This window comes from Lepisosteus platostomus, chromosome 11, assembly GCF_059453375.1.
Source record: "Lepisosteus platostomus isolate fLepPlt1 chromosome 11, fLepPlt1.hap1, whole genome shotgun sequence".
In the NCBI taxonomy this organism is placed as follows: Eukaryota; Metazoa; Chordata; class Actinopteri; order Semionotiformes; family Lepisosteidae; genus Lepisosteus; species Lepisosteus platostomus.
Window position 1 is genome coordinate 44,684,885 of NC_142621.1, and position 20,746 is coordinate 44,705,630.

Below are 20,746 nucleotides of genomic sequence, written 5' to 3' on the forward strand. Positions count from 1 at the left end.
CAACTGTTTTTAAGGGATGTGCATTTGCATTTTTTGCTTTAAGATGCAGCTTATTGTGGCTGCTGTACAGTGACCTGTCCCTGATTAGGGTCATGCTGATTTTGTTTTCTTATTTGACTTTAATTTCTTTATATCCATTTACAATAACACACAACAACCCGGAGTACTGAGTTTATAAGGCTCCTGAAGCTCTTAAAGAACAGATTGAGAATAAAAACAATAAGCTACCCAGTCTTACTTGTTGTCTATCAGGGGCATGGGAGCATCTGTGGTTCCGCAAAACCGAATAGTATCACCCCCAATTCTAGCAACACTCACTTTAGCTCTGCTCTGTCGGTGCAGGATTTGAACTGAATTTCTGTTATTTATGCTTCATAACAAGCAATATTATGGAAATTACAGATTTCATTGAGATTTTTTATGTATTCTTTGGGGCGCATATTGAAAACAATTTTTTGAAAACAGGTCATCTAGTCAGACAAGAATGTGAACCCCTGGTTTAAATTATCCTGCTTTAAGAGGAGAGACGTATCTCCCTGTTTGTCCATGATTGCAAACAGCTTCCACTCCATAATGTTTACTGCCAACGATGGGATGCCTTAATGTGAATGATCTCATTTCTGCACTGAATGCTGCTTTTAGGATTTTGTGACTGAAAACAGGAATAGTCTTTCATTAATAGAAATGGAATGGGAAAAGAAAAGTCACTTTGAAGCTTAGGTTACACATCCACTACTTCCAAAATGATTACCCCTGCAATCTGCTATGAAATGCAATGAGCTGTCCTATCTGCTCCTAATTAAAGCCCTTCTTAAAAGGGCAGGTAATACAACCTACAGTACAGTATACAGTACTTTCTTCATCAATTTCCGGGGCCCCAGCGCTGACAGTCTCCATACCTCTTGCATTTTATTAATGGACAATGAAGCAGTTTGCCAAATCAGAAGTCTAGTGTAATGATGGTGCGGTATTGTAGCTCTGTGGCTAAGCATCTGTGTCTGTGGCTGGAAGGTTGCCGGTTCATATCCTGTGGCTGGCAGAGGAATCCTACTCTGTTGGGCCCCTGAGCAAAGCCCTTAGCCCCAACTGCTCTAGGGGTGCTGTATAAATGGCTGACCCTGTGCTCTGACCCCAACATTCTCTCCCTGCCTGTGTGTCTCATGGAGAGCAAGTTGAGGTATGTGAAAAGACAAATTCCTAATACAAGAAATTGTATATGGCCAATATAGTGATCTGATCTGATGGTAACATTAAAGTTCCTACTCAGACATCTGTGGACAGAGAACTGATTGAAGTTCAGTCAACTTTTCTGCCCTGGACATCAAAGGATGACCATCTGATGATTCAGATTGTGAATGAGGACAGATTTCCATAGGCCTAAAAGAACGATTCCATATTTATTGGCTAATGTCAGCATGAAGATACAAATTCATATTTGCATTGAAAAAAACAATCCTTGCTGCACATGTACTAGTGACATTTATATCCACGTGTGCATGTGTGCATGGTCTTTCTATGCCTCAGTGGTGTTCAGGTGCTGACTTCAGCTGGCAGGCACCACAGTGAGTGACATACTGTCTGGTAGCAGAGAGAGAGAGGATTCAGCACAGTCTGGGCTAAGTTGCAACAGAGACAATGTGCAGTTCAGCAATCCCCATTGCAATGACATCTGGTGGGATCTGTGAGTCTCACTGCTGCCAGATTGACATGACTCTGGAAATGTTTTTTTCCTCTCAAAACAGTCGATGGCAGCACTTTTTAAAGGGACACTTTATATTAAAAAATGACCATTTATTCTTTTTATGGCCCAAAAGACAATTATTTTAAAAAACAATGACAAAACCCGCTGCAGAACCTTTTAACAGAATGTGAGTATTTTGACATGCATTTCTTTACGTTTTTAATTGACATTGCTGGAGTCATTTTCCGCCAACAAAGGGATGAATCGGGTCATTGGACATTGAGATTGCCAACTTAGTAGTGGTTGTTCTTGTTGTTGGAATTCTAGTGAGGCTTTAATGAGAATTTAAAAAAATAGTCTCAACTCTGCTCTCATGCAGACATCTAGGAGGTTTGAGTGGTAAAAAAAAGAATTCTGATAATTGTACTACCAGCCATGCTATGTAAAGCACAGAGCAGGTATCATAGAAACAACATCTGATGCTGTGTTCATGCCAGAGACTTTCTCATGTATTCTGCCTATATTAAAAAGTCAAACTAAACTCTCAGTTTAGTGTATTTGTTTTTGCTTTTGCTGTCTTTTTGGTCAATCCTGCCTGTCAGTTATTAAAGAAATTATATGATAGTTTAATTTAGATGCTGATTCTACTTCTTGGCTTTTCATAAATATGAGATATTTGAGATATATGAGATACTCAGTATATTTCATTCCAAGTGTTAAGCTTCACCAAAGCAAATCTTGTTCAATGGAATCCATTCAGCCATTCATTGATACAAAAGAAGTCAGCTTCAACAACATGGCTTGGTAGTTTGCTCCAGATTCCCACAATGCTCTGTGGAAAACTATGACTTCCTGTTTTCAGGTTTAAAAACACATCCCCATACATGCCATCTGGGACCTCTGGTTTGTGTTTCACAAGACCATTGGGCTGACTAATTAATGCCTTTCAGGACTTTAAATCCTGGAATCATGTCAACATGTGCAAGTGTTGACACTTGTGTTCAAGTCTAAGAAGATTCAGTTCTTTTCAGTCAGTCAGTGTTGGTCATTATTTTTAAACCCAGAAATCTAAATGAATAAAGGAATGTGTTTACCACATATTGCAGAACTACTTACTGTAGTGTGCAGAAGCTACATTCCACTCCATTACAGTTTTTCTGCAACCAGTTCCTTAATTATTTACAGTTATTGATAATGGCATGTTAAACATAACATTTAAGCAGGTGGTTCTATTGAATTCCTGTAATGCAGAATACTGAAAGGACAGCAAATTAACTTGCTCTGTCTTATTGTGTTCGTACTGTATCAGTTCTGATACAGTAATGAACAGTACTGTCACCAGCTTAAAAACCTAGAAGGTACAAATCTATTGCAATGTGATACAGACAGCCCACAAACACATTCTGTCTTGGGTGAAACTGAGAGATGCTTTGCAGCTTTGCCTTTCAGCAGTCAAGGTCTCTGAATTTAACTGCTGGGGAGCAGCAGAAACGTGGCTGAGGCCAGAAGCTCACTATTTGCAGGACATGTTGTACAGCACACCCTGAAAGTGCTGCTTCAGCAGCTTTGGCAGGGATGCAGTGGGAGCCTGGTATGATGTTAATGTTTGAGGTAGGTGGGCAGTAGGCGGGAGAATTGATGCTCAGACATTTTCCCAGCTCAGCATTCAGTGAAATGTGTGAGGCTGAATATACTAACACAACATCTCTTTGTCTGCTCATGCCACTTGCAGAAGGACTACCAGCCTAACGTCCTTTGTCTCCTGCCATGGTGGGAGCCAGTTTAGACCCACTGGCAAGCAAGAAAAGGGCTTTCCTCAAAGACCAGCAACGTGGGAGAAATGGGACAGCTAGGGACAATGAAATTGGTGGGCATTTTGTTTTTTTGTTACTCTGAAACAAACAGTTCCGGTAGTCACTGGAGAATGGTGCAAGTTTTCTTTTTTTGATGGCCATTTTTTTTGTTTTGTGCATGTGTTGAGAATTTCAGGAAGCTGTGCTTTCCTCTGGCTCGTTTTTTTGTTTTTGAAGTCTCTGACCTGAAGTACAACTGGACTTCAACTAAATGGGACTGCATCCCAGTTCAATGTGCCACTATAATCCTGTTCAGCCTGGAGGAATTTCTGGGGAAGGACAGCAAAAGAGACCTTGATTGTGATTCGAATGAGGATGTATTTGGCAGCTCCCCCAGAAGTCTGGAAATACCATTTTCTGAAACTCCGAGAGACATACACAAGTCTTTTATCTCATTATTCCACGAAATTCCAGTAATTTATGGCAAGTACATTAATCCATATACCATGGGGGGAACATTCTTAAAATAGGAATTTTGGCCTTTGTAGAATTCTGAAGGAACTGATATGGGCAATCGAAAATATGCATCCCTACAACATATGGGTTATTATTTTTTCTGGGGGCAAATTGCCTTGGCCGCCCTCCCATGTGACAACGGTGTTTTGGGGACTCGCCAAAAGTCTTGATGAAGGGCATTCCTTATCCTGCAAACACAACTCGTGTGGACTCACTCCTGGCAGTGTTGTGTTTTGTGTTGCCATTAAAATTCTATCATGGCTGTTGACTAATATTGAAGAGGAAAATCTACCTCTACATAGACCAGACTTTTGTGAAGGTCATTACCTTGTTATAGTGTCATGTGTTGCTAGTCTCTGCTGTCAGTGTTCTCTTTTTTTATTTGAAATGCTCTGAGTAATGAGCCTTTCACTAAGAGGACAGATTTGTCAGTGCTATCCGCCATCTTGTCAACAAGTCACGTGACCCAGTTCCTTGGGAAGGCAAGTCTCCTAGCAATCCCAAGTTGTGATTATTGAGACAATTAGGGCGACCATAGAGGGGAGCTAATGAGAGAAACTCTTGCCACTAAAAAACTATCCTGTGTGAAACAAATTTAGAAATACAAGAAGCCAGCATGGGAAGTCTGCAGCTTCTCTTTTCTGTTGGCCCCACGAATTTTCCATACTAGAACAAGGAGGGGGTGAGAAAAGGATTAGGGTCGAAAAAAATTAATGGTCTTCGAAATCACCATTTGTTTTCATTTTCATGAACCCCCACTGACATAAGTCTTCGGATGTGAGGTATTCCAAACAGCAATCCCACAAAACAATGAGCTGTCTTATGCTTCTCAATCTGCAGGGCTCAAATTCTGAGCTGAAGTATTTCCTGTGATTGGCAATAAATATTTTCTTTGCAGCTTTTAGCTGAGTGGCTCAAACACTTTGTCATTTTTTTTTCAGATCACTTTACACTTGGCGTTTCTTCGACATTATTGTTAAACTCTTAAGTCTGTGTCTCATGCAGTCTATGAAAATCTTCCAAATACAATTCACACCAAACGCCTATGACCTATAAAGCTGTATGCTTTATTATGTTTCTGTATATATAGCGTACATTTCAAGTCTTTAAATTCTTAGCTGTTTATCTGGGAATGTAGATCTTTCACACACAACAAGCTCTCAGACAGACACATACATCTGTTCAGTTCATGGGCAATTAACGCTGGCAAAATATACCACCCGCATCATGATCTCACTCAGCGGATATGTGGAACATTCATTCAGACCCATCCAAACCTACAATGCCTCTGGTTTTTTTTTTTGGCCTGCAATGGAGTGCTCCGTTTATAACTTGTGAGATGCGTGCATTGCTCTTCTTTGGGTAGCTTGAAGAGGTGAGAAACGATGCAAGTGCCTTTTTTCAACTTAGACTAAATTAGCATGCTATTCAAATTAGCATACCATTCAAATAATGGGAGCACTGGGCCCTGTTCAAAAATGTAAGCAATTCACACAGTTGTTTTTTTTAATATCTGGAAGGACTGCATAGAAAATAAAAGTGAGCATGTTAGTTAATTGTAACCTTTAAACCCTTTACAGGAGTGTAAAGAACTGCACACATTTTGTTTTACCTTCTTCTGTTAAAGGACTTAGTTCTTAGCTTTCAAAAGGAAAAACTCCATGCCGCTTCATAGATCTTAGCGTTTGAGTTTACTGACATTCACCAAAGCTTCAAGCTTGAACCTTTCAAACTGTATTGGGATATACTGTAGGTGAGCACTGTGGTGATTTCTCTTTCCAGACCAGTGAAAGCCATTCCAGGCATCACTGAGGCTAAACAATGATAATTATGCTCTCATGAGCCAACCAGGCAAACTAATCCAAACAATGGCAGCGCTGAGAGTGGGGTGTTCCTCCAGAGGAAGAAGGATTGACTGAGAAATCTGATCTCTGCAGGTACTCAAGGACATGGCACACACCCTTCGCCCTCTGATTCTATAATAGGGCAGATCTGTGATATAGCTGCCCCACCTCTCCTACAGCACTGCAGCCCATCTTGTTATGAGCTTTATTGCACATTCCCAGCTGCTGTGGGGCATTCAGTCCACACATGATGCCAGTAGGGCACAGTGCCTAAAGGCAATGACAGCCCTCCTTAGAAGGCGTGTGATACAGTATGTTGACATGGGCATCCAGCAACATATACCTGTCCCTCATATAAACTGATCATTCTTAGGCGGCCGGCTTAAAGCTCAAAGAAACCATGAAGAATAAAAAGGTGTTCTAAGTGGAAACTGTACAACTAATTTCCTGCATCTGGATTGTTTTACAAGGTGGCACTGCACTGGCAGATCTGCTATTATATTTTAAGAAACATCTGTAGTGTTCAGTGAAGGCTTCTGTGAACTCATTTCAATTTCAAGGTGAATTTAGCACATGTGGTTATGAACACAGAGTGTTTTGAAACCCTGGATTGCTAATGAGTGCTGCCCCCATGGGATCACAGATAGGAAGGGATTGGTGGTCTTATTTTCAGATTACAGTAACAGGGGTCACAGACGAGTCTGATGCTGGAGCGGGTATCAACACCCAAATAAAGTATGTTATTTACATGAAGCTGTTCGGGCTGCGCCAGAAGTCCAGAGGTGTCCTGTTTCACTGGACATATACAGTAACCAGTGCTGTAGCACGGTAATCAGAAGCTCCCTTCTGCAGCAGCTATAGTGCTCTGCAATTTTGCTCTGCCTCACAGGCCTATTTTAAAAGAATCTCACGTGATATCACAAAGGGTTTGCCAAAATCGTGGGCAGGTTTGCTTATATTTTGAGTCAGTACTAATTGTTTCCATCCATAAGAATTCAATGGGAATTTATCATGAATGGTGTTTCTATTTGTTTCACAGGCATATCTTACTTGTGCTCCTTAGACAGCAAAGGGACCTTCAAGGCAAGAGGATAATGGTGACCCTCTCTTAATGAATGTGGTCTTTTCGAACTCACCCCTGAAACTGCACCCCTGAAAGAACTGCAAAGAGTAGTGGATAAGCCTCTGGAATCATAACTGACGGGTTGTGGGTTCAAGTTCCTGCTGCAGACACCTCTGTTGTACCTCTGAACCAGCTGTAGAATTGGAGACCGGAGTAGTTGGTGAATGGACTAGCATCCCATTCAAGAGGGAAGTCACATGCTGTCTGTTTGCTTAACACTACAGTAACCAGGATGTGCACTGGCCTGTTGAGACTGTGTGCTCTGATGTCCCCTTGATGTTAAATGTGCTTATGTTTTCAAAAGAGCAAGTACCCAGAGGCATCTTCATCTAATCTGTAAATCTACAGATCTGGCTAGAGATCTGGAAGACCAATCTAGCTTTATGTGTTTTACTAGCTTTAAAGTGCATTGCACTGCATTTATGCATTTGTTCATCCATAGTTTTTACTGTACATTTATTTTCTTTGCCCAGGTTTCTCGTGGTTTGTATTATGGTTTAGCAGTTATTGGGTTTTACTGCTTTTCTTTGCTTAACTGCTCTTTCAGCATGGTGTAAGCCACTGTCTGTGAAGGATGAGTGAGAATGCCCTCACTGTGAGTATAAAGGAACCTGTGAATGACGTAGATCCTCATTAATTCAAAGGCTTGCGAATCTTCCATCACCATCTGAATCCCCAGCTGCCCCCTGGTAGTGCCTACCGCAGTGACTTGCCTTTCCTGTCCCTTGCCACATACTTCCACCCTCTGCCCTGGCACCTCAGCCTGTGCCAGAGCCACTCAAGGAGATGGATGACATACCAGCCTCCCACAGAACCCTCTGCTCAGCTAAAAATGAAGCAGCAATGAAGGTCGTGAAGGCAGCGTTAAAAAGGGGTTCTTCTAAATATGGTAACAGCTCTAGCGGCTGATGCATCCCACTCTCTTATTTTATGTGCATTCTGTGGACGGGCTCTTTTACATTGCTAAAATCAATCATAGTTTTGTTCCTTCCTGCACGCCTGGTCTGGCTGCAGAGAATCGGCCTTTCTTCTCTGGACAGAGACCCCGGGGAATGGGAACAATCTTCCAGCTTGTGTTGCTCTCCTTACCAAACCTCTTGGCATTTAAAGGCACCAGCTTGGAAATGCCAGAGCTTTTTAAAGGACGTTTTCTTCTGTCTTTAAATATTGAATGTTATTTCTTTCTGTAAAGCAGTTCTGTATGGTTCAAACGAGAGCACTGCAACACAGGAAAGTTTAAAATGTGCTTTGGGGGGTGAAGGGACCTATTCATACATTTTGTTTTCCATTGCATTGAGGGTAATTTGATCCAGTTTGCACAGCTTTCCTGTGGAGGTACTGCAATAGTAAACCAAGTTTCCTAACCAGCAATAAGTATTGAACACTTTTATGGCTGCCTTCTGAATGTGCAAAATCTGCATGCAAATTTCTAATCTGAAACAGCTTTCCTTCCTTTTCTTTGAAAACAGTGTGAAGAGCTTTTTAATTCAGGCTCCTAGTGCTTTGTCCCACTGATAAAGTAAAAAATAACAGTAAATGCTCTTTGCAGCAACAGACACAGTGAAAACTGACACTGGATTCAGTATCACAGAAGCACAGAGATTATAGGAAAGTCACTATTAGAAGGCAGCTGAGTATACTGTACATTACAGGACTTATATGTATCTGCAATTGTGATCTAGAATTTTTTATACCATTATGTATCCTGCAAGGTCACAGTTACACTGTATGAACTATAGCCAGAGCACCAAGACTGCATAGTTTTGTAAGAATTGCAAATGCTGTGTCTAACAATGTCCTTGGCGTAGATTCCATTCACAAATAAATAACATCTACGAATATATACTCAGTTTCACTACTTGGATATGGGAAAACTCTGCAGGAGAACACCAGCTATTTAGAATGTACTCTGAACTGTGAGATAAAAGAAAAAGGTTCGGCACTTAACTGTCAAAAAATGTAACTGGAGGTGTAGATAAAGCAGTCCAAGTAGTGATTGCTGCCAGGACTTCGCCTGGATCCTTAACTTGAAACCCTTAAACACATTTTCTCTTGCATGCTCTGCCCATGGTGTCATGTTGTGAGGAGATTTGCTCTTCTGAATTTTGCAAATGCATGTTTCTCAGCCTATGGCTTCAACAGCGAATATGTGGAACGTGTGAGGTATGTGTCCCTTTCTGTCAATGTGTTTGCATACAGTACCATGGGATCAGCTCCTAAAAACCAGCCACTTGGTACCGTGTAGATGACTATCTGTAATGACAACAGGTAACAGGTCTGGGCAGCTGTCCAGACTTCTCCGTAGATGGGAGAGCCCACAGAGAGCACGAGCCTGTAATTTACAGCAAGAGCTGTTTCTCTCCAGTGCCTGATTACAGACTGATGAATCATTACACAGTGATTGGGTAAACACACAGGACTGAATGCTACCTTAAACAACAGCAGACTGAGTGCCCCTCTGTGCAGGGCGAACACAAGAAAGAAAACATTCAGCAACAGCTTCTTGGTTCATGAAGCAGAACCTTAAACTTTCTTTCCGTTCCAGCCAGAGCAAAAGGTTGAGCCCTGGAGGAACTCATAGAAAAGACCTACTGTATATGTGACATGTGTGAGAGATGCATGGATTTGGGCACCTGTTGAATGTCAAAAGCACAAAACCATCGTTAATCTAGTTAACTTTTCAAATAACTTTAATTACAAGTCTGTTGCAATATGTACATACTATATGTGTGCTCTGAGGAAGATGTAATTAAACATCATCTTGGCTTTTCAGTGACTGTAATATTCTGTCTTTGTATTTGACCAAGTACAGTACCTTTAACAGGTTGACTTTTACTTTCAAGGGAGGTCATTTTAAAAGGTTTATATCAACACAATCAGTATTTTTATAGGTTCTTATTCATTAAATCTCAATTACTATAGATTGCATATTGCCTGCTATTGATGTTACATTATTAAAAACTGATGTATCCTGTTACTTTAGACATTATGAAGTGAAGAGCTATGTTTGTTGTCATGATCTCTCAAAAGAATAATGCATGGACTTCATCCCATTACTGTGTTTCCTTCAAGGGATACCATTTTATATGAACAAGGTGCTACTCAAAGACAGAATGTCGATCTTGCTGTAAAAACAACCAAGCATTGAAAACAGAGAGTGTTCAGTAGGAAGCTGCTATAATGCAATCTGAAATGTGTTTTGCACCTGCTTCCATTTACAAGGTTGTGCCAAGCATTAGTAAAAGTGTAAATGCCAATCATCTCTTCTTTATTTACAATGCACAGATGTTAGAGTATTCTGGAATTTCTATCTATTGGCATTTTGACCTCTGGCTGAAGAATTCTGAAACAAAATTCACTTCAGCGTTGACATTTTAACGGTGTCCTGGAAGATGATCATTAAAACGTTGAGGGATTGCACGCCTTTGATTCATTGATCTACATTAATTAACAACAACAGTTATATGCTGGTTCCCATTAAAAAAGAAAGGCCCCTCTTTGTAACACACAGTCCCCTATCTATAGCAGTGATTGAGGCTTAGAGAGGAGGAAAATGGAAATCTGCCCTAATGAGACCAGAATATTTGCCAAAGGGGGAAATGTCTTTTATGTTATAAATCCACACTTTTTTTGTGGCAGGTATTGCTTTCAAGATTGAGAGTATGTTGTACAGAGCAAGCAAGGCATATTTTTCTCTCCCCTGAAAGCAGACTGTGGTGAGTTTGCATGATAATTTGTTTCCCTATAGGTTTGCATGATTATATTTTGCATTTCCCATGGTTTACTATCTTTCTTATAACCAAATATCTTCAGGAGTTGTATTACCACTAACCAAGATTGATCCACTCATATATAACACATGACAGTATAAATACTTCATTCTTAATGGCAGCATTATTATCTGCCTTGGACCCATTCTGTGCTGTACTGCGTAATGCAGATCATTGCTTAGTGATTTGCCACAGAAAATAAAATCCATATGTTGTCCCATTGGGCCAGTGTTGAATACAAAAGAAACAAAAATTAACTGATCAGAAAATGAATAGACATTTCTCTATTTCATTTATTCACATTTCTCTTTCCATAAAAAAACATGTAAAGCTTACAGTATGTTTCAAAGTGTTCATACACGCCTAACAATATAGTAATAAATACCTTTCCTTACTTGTCAGAATCTCTAAATGATTTAATTGGTGCATTTTGCAGGGCACACACTAAGATCACCTGCTCTAGCTGAAAGGACCTTCAGAGCAGGTGCAACAACTGCAGTTCTGAGCTGTATGCTGAACTAGGTGGAATGCCACGAAGAAGGTTTGTTTTTTTCTGTTTGAACAAATGCCAACACATTTAGGTCTTGTGCCATGATGCAATTTCAATGTATTAAATCATTAAGGAATTTGACAAGTAAACAAAGGAATTTAATATTATGGTGGTAAGTGTCTATGAATCCTTTGAGGTACAGTATGCAATTACCTTGCTGAATTTGTGGCTGAAATGCAAAACTGGATGTAAAAATAATGGCCCTGAGAATGGTACTACACTGATCTACATTTTCTATGCATAATGCTTTGTCACCCAGAGGGCTCAACTATTCTCCTTGAGCAGTGAAGTGCCCTCAGTAACATGACTCACATCTTCCTGGACAACATCCAGGTTAGCATTAATACACAAAGGGTCTCAGAATTACACAGGGAAGAGCGTTTTCTCGTTTTTTGTTGGTATTGTCTGGTTTAAACTCTTGTAATCCCTCAGTCTGTCTAGTGGAGGCAGTGTTCAATATGAAATCACACAGGTGAGACGCAACAGGTTTAGAAAGCTAACGTGCAAACATGTGACGTGACCAGGAAGCTGTTTATTAAACACCTGTTTGTTAATTGACAAAATGAACATAAATATGTCCTTTGCTAACACTTTAAAGGAATAAAATTAAAAGACAAAGTAAAGAAAAAAACTATTCATAATTACTAGCCTCAAATGTAAGAGAAAAGATTAAGGCAAAGAGACTTTTTAGAGAATTTTAGCATGAATGAAAATACTATCCAGCATTTCTACTTTTGCAATGTTGCAATGTTGGCTTCATGCAAATCCACTAATGAGTTCTTCCTCAGGGGCTGGAGTCACAATGATGAGTGTTTGGACAGCTGGTTGCTGGATTTTGTGCCGTGATGACTGGTAGCGAAGGATTATTTTATTTTTTGTGTGGATTGAGATTGAATGAAACAGGAAAAATTGTTTGGATCCTGTAGAAAATAATTAATTTTCAACCCTTCTGCTTCAGTCCAGAAAAGATAAATGCACTCTTTGTGTTTTCTATCTGACTTGACCTCTGAACTCAGAACTTGTTTTAAATCTTTAATACGCAAATGTTTACTGCATTTATTTCCCTGTTGCAGGCAGGAGCTCAGACTAAAAACTATCTTCTACGGCACATTGCTGTCTGCCCCCCAGATAGACACATTGTGTTGAACTTTAGTTGAAATCTAACAGAGTGTGGAAAAACATCTATTGAACAAGCCTGAACATCCATCTTGATTTGAGCAGGGGGCGATTACTGTTTCAGGACAATCTAGCAGCATATGAAACAAATGTGAAACAGATTAATATGAATCAAACTTCTTGTGCTTTTATGTAATGGTCTTATTTTTTTATTTTTTTGAGGGCAACAGGTCATTGAATTAGAATTACTAATTGAATTCGAAAGTACATTTCAATTTTTTTTTTAAAAGCGACATTTTCTGTCTCGAAGAGTACTGTATATAGAACTGCACTTCCTGATGTTGTTGTCCTGATTCAGACCAAGGCTTGCAAGAGAATAGGATGAGGAGGTCAGTAGTAGTATTAGGGTTTGTAGAGTTGTGGTTATTTCATTACCTTTTATTCATTGTCATGCTAAATAAATACTTGAAATGCCTACAGAATTGATGTGTTTTTCTGCAAGAAGAATTCTACCACTGAGAGAATCTCTGCTGACATTCTACAGATTCCTTATCAGCCTGACAGTAGAAATGATCAAGCTATTGGACAATATCAGGGACACCCACTAAGCCAGAAGATTTCCAGGCAGCCAGGACAGCACTGCCTTTGACAGTGCCGTTTATATTGTTACGCCGTCTTCTGGTTTACCTCTATGCACAGTGGCTCCAACGGAATGCAATAATTGCATCTTGAACAAAGCAAACATTCATTCATCCCACCAGAGTGCAGGCTCTCTGGGCTCTTGGTTTGAGCCCTCCCAGGGCTGAGCAACATGTGCTGCACATTCAGGCCCCGCTTGCTGACTGCCAGGCAAAGGCCTAATCTCAGCCTGGCTGTTTCTGCACTTGATTAAGGCAAAACACCCCCCATTAGTCTCAATGACCACACTGGGGTTTGAGTCAGGGAACTACTCACATCACTCAGTATGGCTTTAAAGTTTCTTCAGTGAGGAATCCCAATATATAAGCCAGAGTATCAGTGTCATTTAAGATATGAGTGAGTAGCTATGGTAAATAAATCATAAAATGCTGATGCTGTTGCTTCCCCAATTACAATTTAGCAAGAAAAGTCATGGTTACAATCGGGAAATATCCTGCACTGCTGATTTTCTCATGAGTGGTATTTTCGGGGGTTGATCCAAATTATGTCACAATCATATACTCTAAGGGGCTGTGCAGTTATGTTGGGATTTTGCAAGTAGTGGGAGGGTTGCTTATAAAATTCCACTGCCTCCTGGGGTTGGTCTGTTGCAGTATACAGTACCAGATAACGTCTGTTTTGTTTGCTGCTAGGATTATACTCAGGAGACTGTAAAGACAGAGGCATTTTCTTACAACGACCAAAAATGGGATAGTCCGTGTTTATGGGAACCCATATAGTTTTCGCTGGAACTGTTAAAAATGTTCTCTGGCAGACATTGGCAAAAGCAGACTCAATTATAGAAAAGTGTGATGAAAAAATGGTAAACGCAAAGGAGAGCGCAACGTGGAATGAGGATATGAAGTGTGGGATAATGTAAAGAAAAGGTTTTGAAAATGTACAGTAAGTCTGACTGATCAGTTTATGAGAAAAACATGTAACTTTGTCCCTGGGCATTTCTTAATAGGAGTAGGGAGTTATCCCGATGTCTGGGCCAAATTTCCCCCCTCGGCCTTTACTGTGGCTCCAAATTGTCACCATGTATGATCGGCTTGCACTTGCCCTGCGATGGACTGGCGTCCTGTCCAGGGTGTACCCTGCCTTGCGCCCGTTACTGGGTAGGCCCTGGCTTCCTATGGAATAAAGCGATTTGGCACAATGACATGACATGTAACTTTGCATAAGGGATCATTCAGAAGTGAACCAAGAGCATCCTTGACAATTCAAACAACATCTCATGTAAAAAAAGTAGATCTTTGGAATAAAGAGAAACCATTTTTTTTAAACAAACAGTATGAATTATTAAAGAGGTGAATCAAAATTCATTATTTTATCACTCAGTTTTTATGTGCACAGCCTCTCAAGTTTTCTATGTGTTTTTTAAGAAGACCACAACATTTATATGTATACTGTATTTTCTGACATTTATTTTTATAACATTTAGCTCTTACCTTTGTGCAGCTGTTGAATAAATTAAAAAATGTGAAAGGTGCCTACAGAAGCAGAGATCTGAAGATCCCATTTTCTCTCAGAAGTGGAAAGGTTTTGGTCAGCCACCTTGATAAAAATCTGCCTCTAAAAAAATCATCTCATGATCATCTAAAAAATTGGTTTACAGCTAAGACATGCAACAGCTCTGCTGTATAGTTGTGATCACGTCCCGTAGGCATTTTCCCAAGGAAAATGTGTGTGCACATATATTTTCCATGCGTTCCTAGTCCATGTGCTTTTAGATTAAGTACAGCGAGCCCGAATCTTAAAACTATATTTTACTGCTACAAGCTAGTCTGCTCCAGGCTCTTTCTCCGGCACTAAGAAGCAGCATGAGAGAAGCCCATCAAAAAGTTGGTTTGAAACACTGCAACATGACAGAAAGGTGACAAACAATCTAGGAATAGAATGCAATATTCCAGAAATGTTTCAGAGCAGTGTTTCCAAGAACTGGATTTGTGCCCAACATAGGAGTCCAGAAGGTCTTTGTGGACTCATTAGCATCAATCCATGGATGGCTAGCATACCTCAGTCCTGCTGTTTAATTTACAGACCTCTGTAAGGATTCGTTAAAACCTGCAGAGCAACTGATAAAACACTACTTTTTATTCATCATATAGAAGAAGACTCTTTAGCATATCTTTCTGTTTATGTAAATATTAGTATTTAATTAAGTGATAATAAAATACGTTAGTGTGTATTCCTTGAAATAAGTTATTTACGATGAAATGTGCATAAAAGACATGAGTAAAAGTTCCTGTAGCAAATAATATTGTAAATGCGTCGGTAATATGGAGAATCACACATTTGTATGCTACATACAGTATACTGTATATACATATGAGACAGACAACATATATAGAAATAAAATAGAAAGTATATGCACAGTGCAAATAAAATGGATATATGTCCAATTTGACTTTCACCACCTGGATGCACTGTAAGGCTAAGACTTATGTCTTCGAAGCAAGATATGGAACAGTGTCATGAACACTTAAAGATAAGAGTTTGGACACTGCAACATCTAATTATTTATCTGTTTGTATTTTTTTTCCTTTGGCTTCCAGGAGGGCCCTGACTCAAATCCTTTTTTTTCTAAGTGGGAGTAACATGCCACTTATTATGCCACCTAATTTTATGGCACAATTGCTTCCTGTCGATCCCTGTGGCTGCAATGTGTCTTGCATATAGAAAGAAACAAACAGGCCACATGCAATATTGACCAGATAATAAGTAATTACAGATAGAAACACTGAATAACCACAAGCCTTTGCTGAAATGTATGGCAAAAACCAGAGTCCTGGAACATCAGTACAATGTATAGTGCAGTAGCTCTACTATTCCTTTTTTAGACAAGGTGTCCAGCTGTTGGCAAAGGAGTATATTTAATCAAGAAACTAATGCTGCCAGTCCAGATAATTAATTTGCACAAATGGAAGTTGTTATATACTTGGGTTAAGGTAGACAATGACATGTTCTCTTGCAGTTGTTTCCTGGCAAACACGAAAGGAGGCTGTGTAAAACTGCGAAAGCAATAATGCACAACAGCTCTTTTCTGTCCATGTCATAGGAGGTGCAAGCTTGTTCTCCTAACCATTTCAGTCAACACCAGGCTCCCAGTTACTGTGTCAAGGCTCCAGTATTGCAACCCAATCCACTGCTCAGTCACCTGAGTGCACAGGTATTGCGGTTTGTGCACTGGAATCTGACTTCATCTCATGATGGCTCTTATACACACATAAAGCCCCTGAATGCAGAACTACAGATGCTTTGAATTACAATGAAAAATGTAGCAGAATGAGATTTATAAGGTATTGTGATTCATTATTATTATATAATTCCAGATTGTCTATGTGTTGGCATAACTAGAGTACCAATTCAGTCCTTTTGGGTCCTTAAGCCCAGGTAAGTCTCAGTCACTATCTTTATTGCATGTTATTTCCATTGGCTCTGCACTATTGCTACTTAACTTGAAACAATGAAATGAAATGATTGCATGATTGATGATTACAATTTACAATATATTAGTACAGGATTCTGTTACCAAAACGCAGTAAGACAATTTCATACTACAGGGTTCCAATGCATACTGTAGTTTACAGTGTAGCTGTAAAGGACATGTTGAACGCTATTTACTTTTGAAATTAAAAGGCTTAGTTTTAATTTGTTTCTTAGATACTTATAGTGCATGATGCCAGTGCCCTGCCTGTCAAATTAGAACATCACCATGTTAAGGGAGGGTCAGGCAGGCCATCTTGAAAGCACAAGCTACGACGTTCTTGCAGAACCAGAGTATACTACATGAAAAATGAATCTACTGTATACAGACAGCTTACTGTACAAATGCCGTCAGCTGTGCATAAAAATCAGTTTCAGGACAGGAGAGCATCTTGATTGGATGCTTGTGCATAAAACATTATCTTCAGCAAAAGAACATGGATGTAATATATTATTGTGTATAGCAAGATAGATTTTAACAACACCCATCAGATTATCCCAAACACACAGGAGTCACAAGAAATATTTTTTTATATTTTGTTGCCTGCAAATTCAGAAAGATTCCTCAAAACGTCATTCAGGTATGCATGTTATGTCTCTCATGAGGTAAATATTGCACCTGTATGAATTTGTCAGCTTCATCTCTTGCTCTTCCATTTACAACCTACGGTTTCCCTACTGAAGTGTGTGTGCCTCATTGAAAAACTAGGAACATGGTAGGCATGCTCTCTTGAATGCAAAAGGCTTTAAAGTGGGTGCCAAACTGTAAAATAGCAAAAGCAATATCAGGTTCAATGAAACACTGTACAAGCAACTAATCCAACAACCACTGATTCAGTGAAGTCCTGATGACTCAGAGGGCAGTAATACTCTGTTGTTTTAGTTACCATGAGATGGCCTGCGGCTAAACCCCCTGTCGGTGTGAGCTTTCCCAGTGAAATAACACTGAGAAGTGATTGCACAACTAAACAATGGTGTGGTGAGAGAGGTAATGCTTACTTTGGGCCTGGGTGAGCTCCTGCTACAGAAATGGGCACTCAGCATCTGCTAGTTATTGAATGGGCCAATTTCAGAAACCATTTTAAAGAGCAGAGGAAGAGAAAGAGGAAGTCATCTTTAGTAGCAGCTGAGGATGTAAAATCTCTCTGTGGCTCACAAAGAGAGTATGTGCAGCTGGAGGGCTGTTTTTGTTAAAGTCTGTATATTTTTCCAAGAGGGGTTCACCTTTGAGTTATTGGACAAGGTTAAATAATAAAGCCTGCTTTTGTAGGAGTCACATTTATAACAGGAGGGGAGCACCAAGTATACTGTAGCTCTGGCTCTCAGACCAAAATATTTTACTAAAAGGTGCTGAGACAATAACACCTGTCATTCATTTGCTTCTATTTCTCTTCAGATGAAAATATATATATATACAGTATGTACTGATACGATAACTTAGTTGACATGCTGCATATTCCCATATATTATTTGAATTTCCATTCTGTTCAGTATACGACACATTTTCTTTAATTATATATGAACTTTAAATACATTTTAGTTATCACTTTTACACAAACGAAAGATTGAAGCATCTGAAGATCCATGAAAATTATGACTAATACCAGATTTAAGCAAACAACAGCAAATAACTTTGCCACTTGATTTATAGAAACAAGTAAAGGGATAACCACACAAATTCAAGTGAGTTGAACTGCTTCCATTTCATTCTGCTCTTTTAGAACAGAGCTTTCTACTGTATGTGACTCCTGCCTGTCACCCTATGGATACTAAAAGTGAAGCACAGCAATGCTCCTATCTTACTGCAATGGAAAATATTTTGTTTTTTATCGGCAATGATCAAGATCATCAATTACTTGTTTGAAAAAAACCCTATAACCTTGCATTTGAAAGGTGTATTGTTCAAGCAGCCCTAGCCCAGATTAGTGTAAAGAATACCTCTGCGTTCTGTGTAACGGGACACTAGGATTATTATTATGTGTTAAATTGCTTTCGGTGGACTCTTCTTCCTGCAGTGTTAATGATTTATAGGCTTAATGTAACCTATACTGCATAAGGCAGTTACCCTAAAGAGCAATATCTGATTCTTCTTAACCTCATAAGATACACAAGGACTGCAAGAGTTTTGTATTTAAGGAACAACACTAGGCACTCCTGCTGATGTTTATAAAGCACCTTGTGCCATTACATATTGGCTTATGACATATAATATATGTAAATATTATACAATATTTAGTGCTCAGACAAGCCCCCTTTTAGCTGAGATTCAATATTTGGCATTGATAACAGTGTTCTGTGAAATACAGGTTTCTAGATATATCATGTACATTTGAAACATTACATATGTGGAATTATGCTCCTTTAAATTTCATAAATAACTTGATATCTGTTCCTTTAAAGTTCAAATTGCTAGGTTCAGATTTCACAAATTCCTGAGCTCCTGTCTACCTCAATCTTGAAATCCAAAACTGTTGTTGCACAGGATGGAGTGGGAGCCTGTTAAACAAACCATCACACCAACAACACAACAGCATATTCCACATCAAATATGATGTGTTCAAGTTTAAACTTTTTATTCCAGTTGAATACATTTTTGGATATTGGACAAATTTTTCAAATCACAGTCGTTGCAAAATGCAATGATATGCTGGTTTAGGCTGCTTCGGGCAACTGATTCAAAATGATATAGAATTTGAAATCTACTATTTTGATTGTTTAAAAATTATGAAAGGGGACTGGTGATGACTTTTAAATAAAAAAAAACGTTTAAATTACTTCAAAATAACACAATATAAAATAAACTCAAAACTGCAGACTCAGATACACATTCTTCTTTACATGCGGTTATGTCATATACACAATGGACTGGCTGCTGGATCCACCCTACTTCACAGAGCCCACGGCCTGTTGCTGTGATTAACATTTGACACAGGGCAAGTTTGTGCATGCTGTGGTTATTCAGCCAGGCTGATGAAACTATTCTATTCTAATTGCTGTGCCACTGACCTCCAGGATGTGCCTGTTACTTATGCACATGTTTTGTGGGGGAGGTTGCTATGCCTTTTCTCTCCCACAACACAAACTTGTAAAATAACCATTAGACAAAGGGGCTGCACTGTGAGAAGATAATAAACATTGGAGTTAACTTGACCGTGAACAGCCTGACAAAATGATAATAAAATTACCTGGGTAAAAGTTTTCTGCGGTCTATATCAGAATTAGACTAGATCAAATGGAAATTTAGAGAGAGCTTACCTAGATTATGTTTAATATTTGTCTGCATTGATATATCTTCACATACTGATTGTGTAACTAAAAATTAAGATGTGTTTACTGGGTCATTCGTGGGTCAGTTTATCAGACCACACCCCAGTGAACACTGGTTCACATCACAAAACTTCTACCAGATCACCACCCTTTTCTATGTGTCCTATAGAAAAAAGGCTATAAAAGCTGTGTGATAGAAACTGGAACATTTTATGTAGACTCTCTGTATATTCCCTTGGAATTGTGAATGAACAACGTTATTTTTCCATGTTGAATTCAAGAGAGATTTTAATTCTTAACAGTTATAAAGGTTTATTTTCCTTTTCTCTAAAAGTGCATCACATCCTTAGGAAATTCAGATGCAAGTGGCAGTTTATTTTTTGGTATTTTTGGGTGCACAGCTGTGTGGGGCAGGTACCACAGATTATTTTGTTCCCTGATGCTAATGACTCCCAAAGCAGCCATTCCAGACACATGTGATAACGCCCTTTCTCTAGCAACCTATTTAAAATATTACGCTAAAAATATCAGGGATGTTACTTCTTTCCTAAAGCTTCCCTCCCTCTAGGAAAAAGCTTTTGTGCTTGGCCACACTTTCCAAGAAGACTCATGTGCTACGCTGAGATTTGCTACAGGAAACTGGAATAGATTTCAGCATTTGGGTCTTTTGTTATAATTGAGATACAGGAAACTGATGCAGCTGTAGTTGTATGAGAGAACAGGTCACTTACTGTGGGTAACAATTTCTCTTGTTACCAAATATGTCTAGTGTGATTGTGCTTTTGGTCTGAAATTGAACAATTTCTCTTGTTACCAAACATGTCTAGTGTGACTGTGCTTTTGGTTTCAAATGGAACAATAACTCATTAGTCAAAGGCTGGGGTTTTGGTTGAATATATTGTACGATATGACTATGTAT

General features: G+C 39.2%; 1 long non-coding RNA gene across 1 annotated transcript; it reads left to right on the top strand.

Annotated features, from left to right (window-relative positions):
- Positions 1-2,973: 2,973 nt before the first annotated feature.
- Positions 2,974-4,894, top strand: LOC148652794 (uncharacterized). Its single transcript, XR_015925421.1, has 2 exons — positions 2,974-3,292; positions 3,414-4,894. It is a non-coding gene; the product is annotated as an uncharacterized LOC148652794 (long non-coding RNA).
- Positions 4,895-20,746: the final 15,852 nt, after the last annotated feature.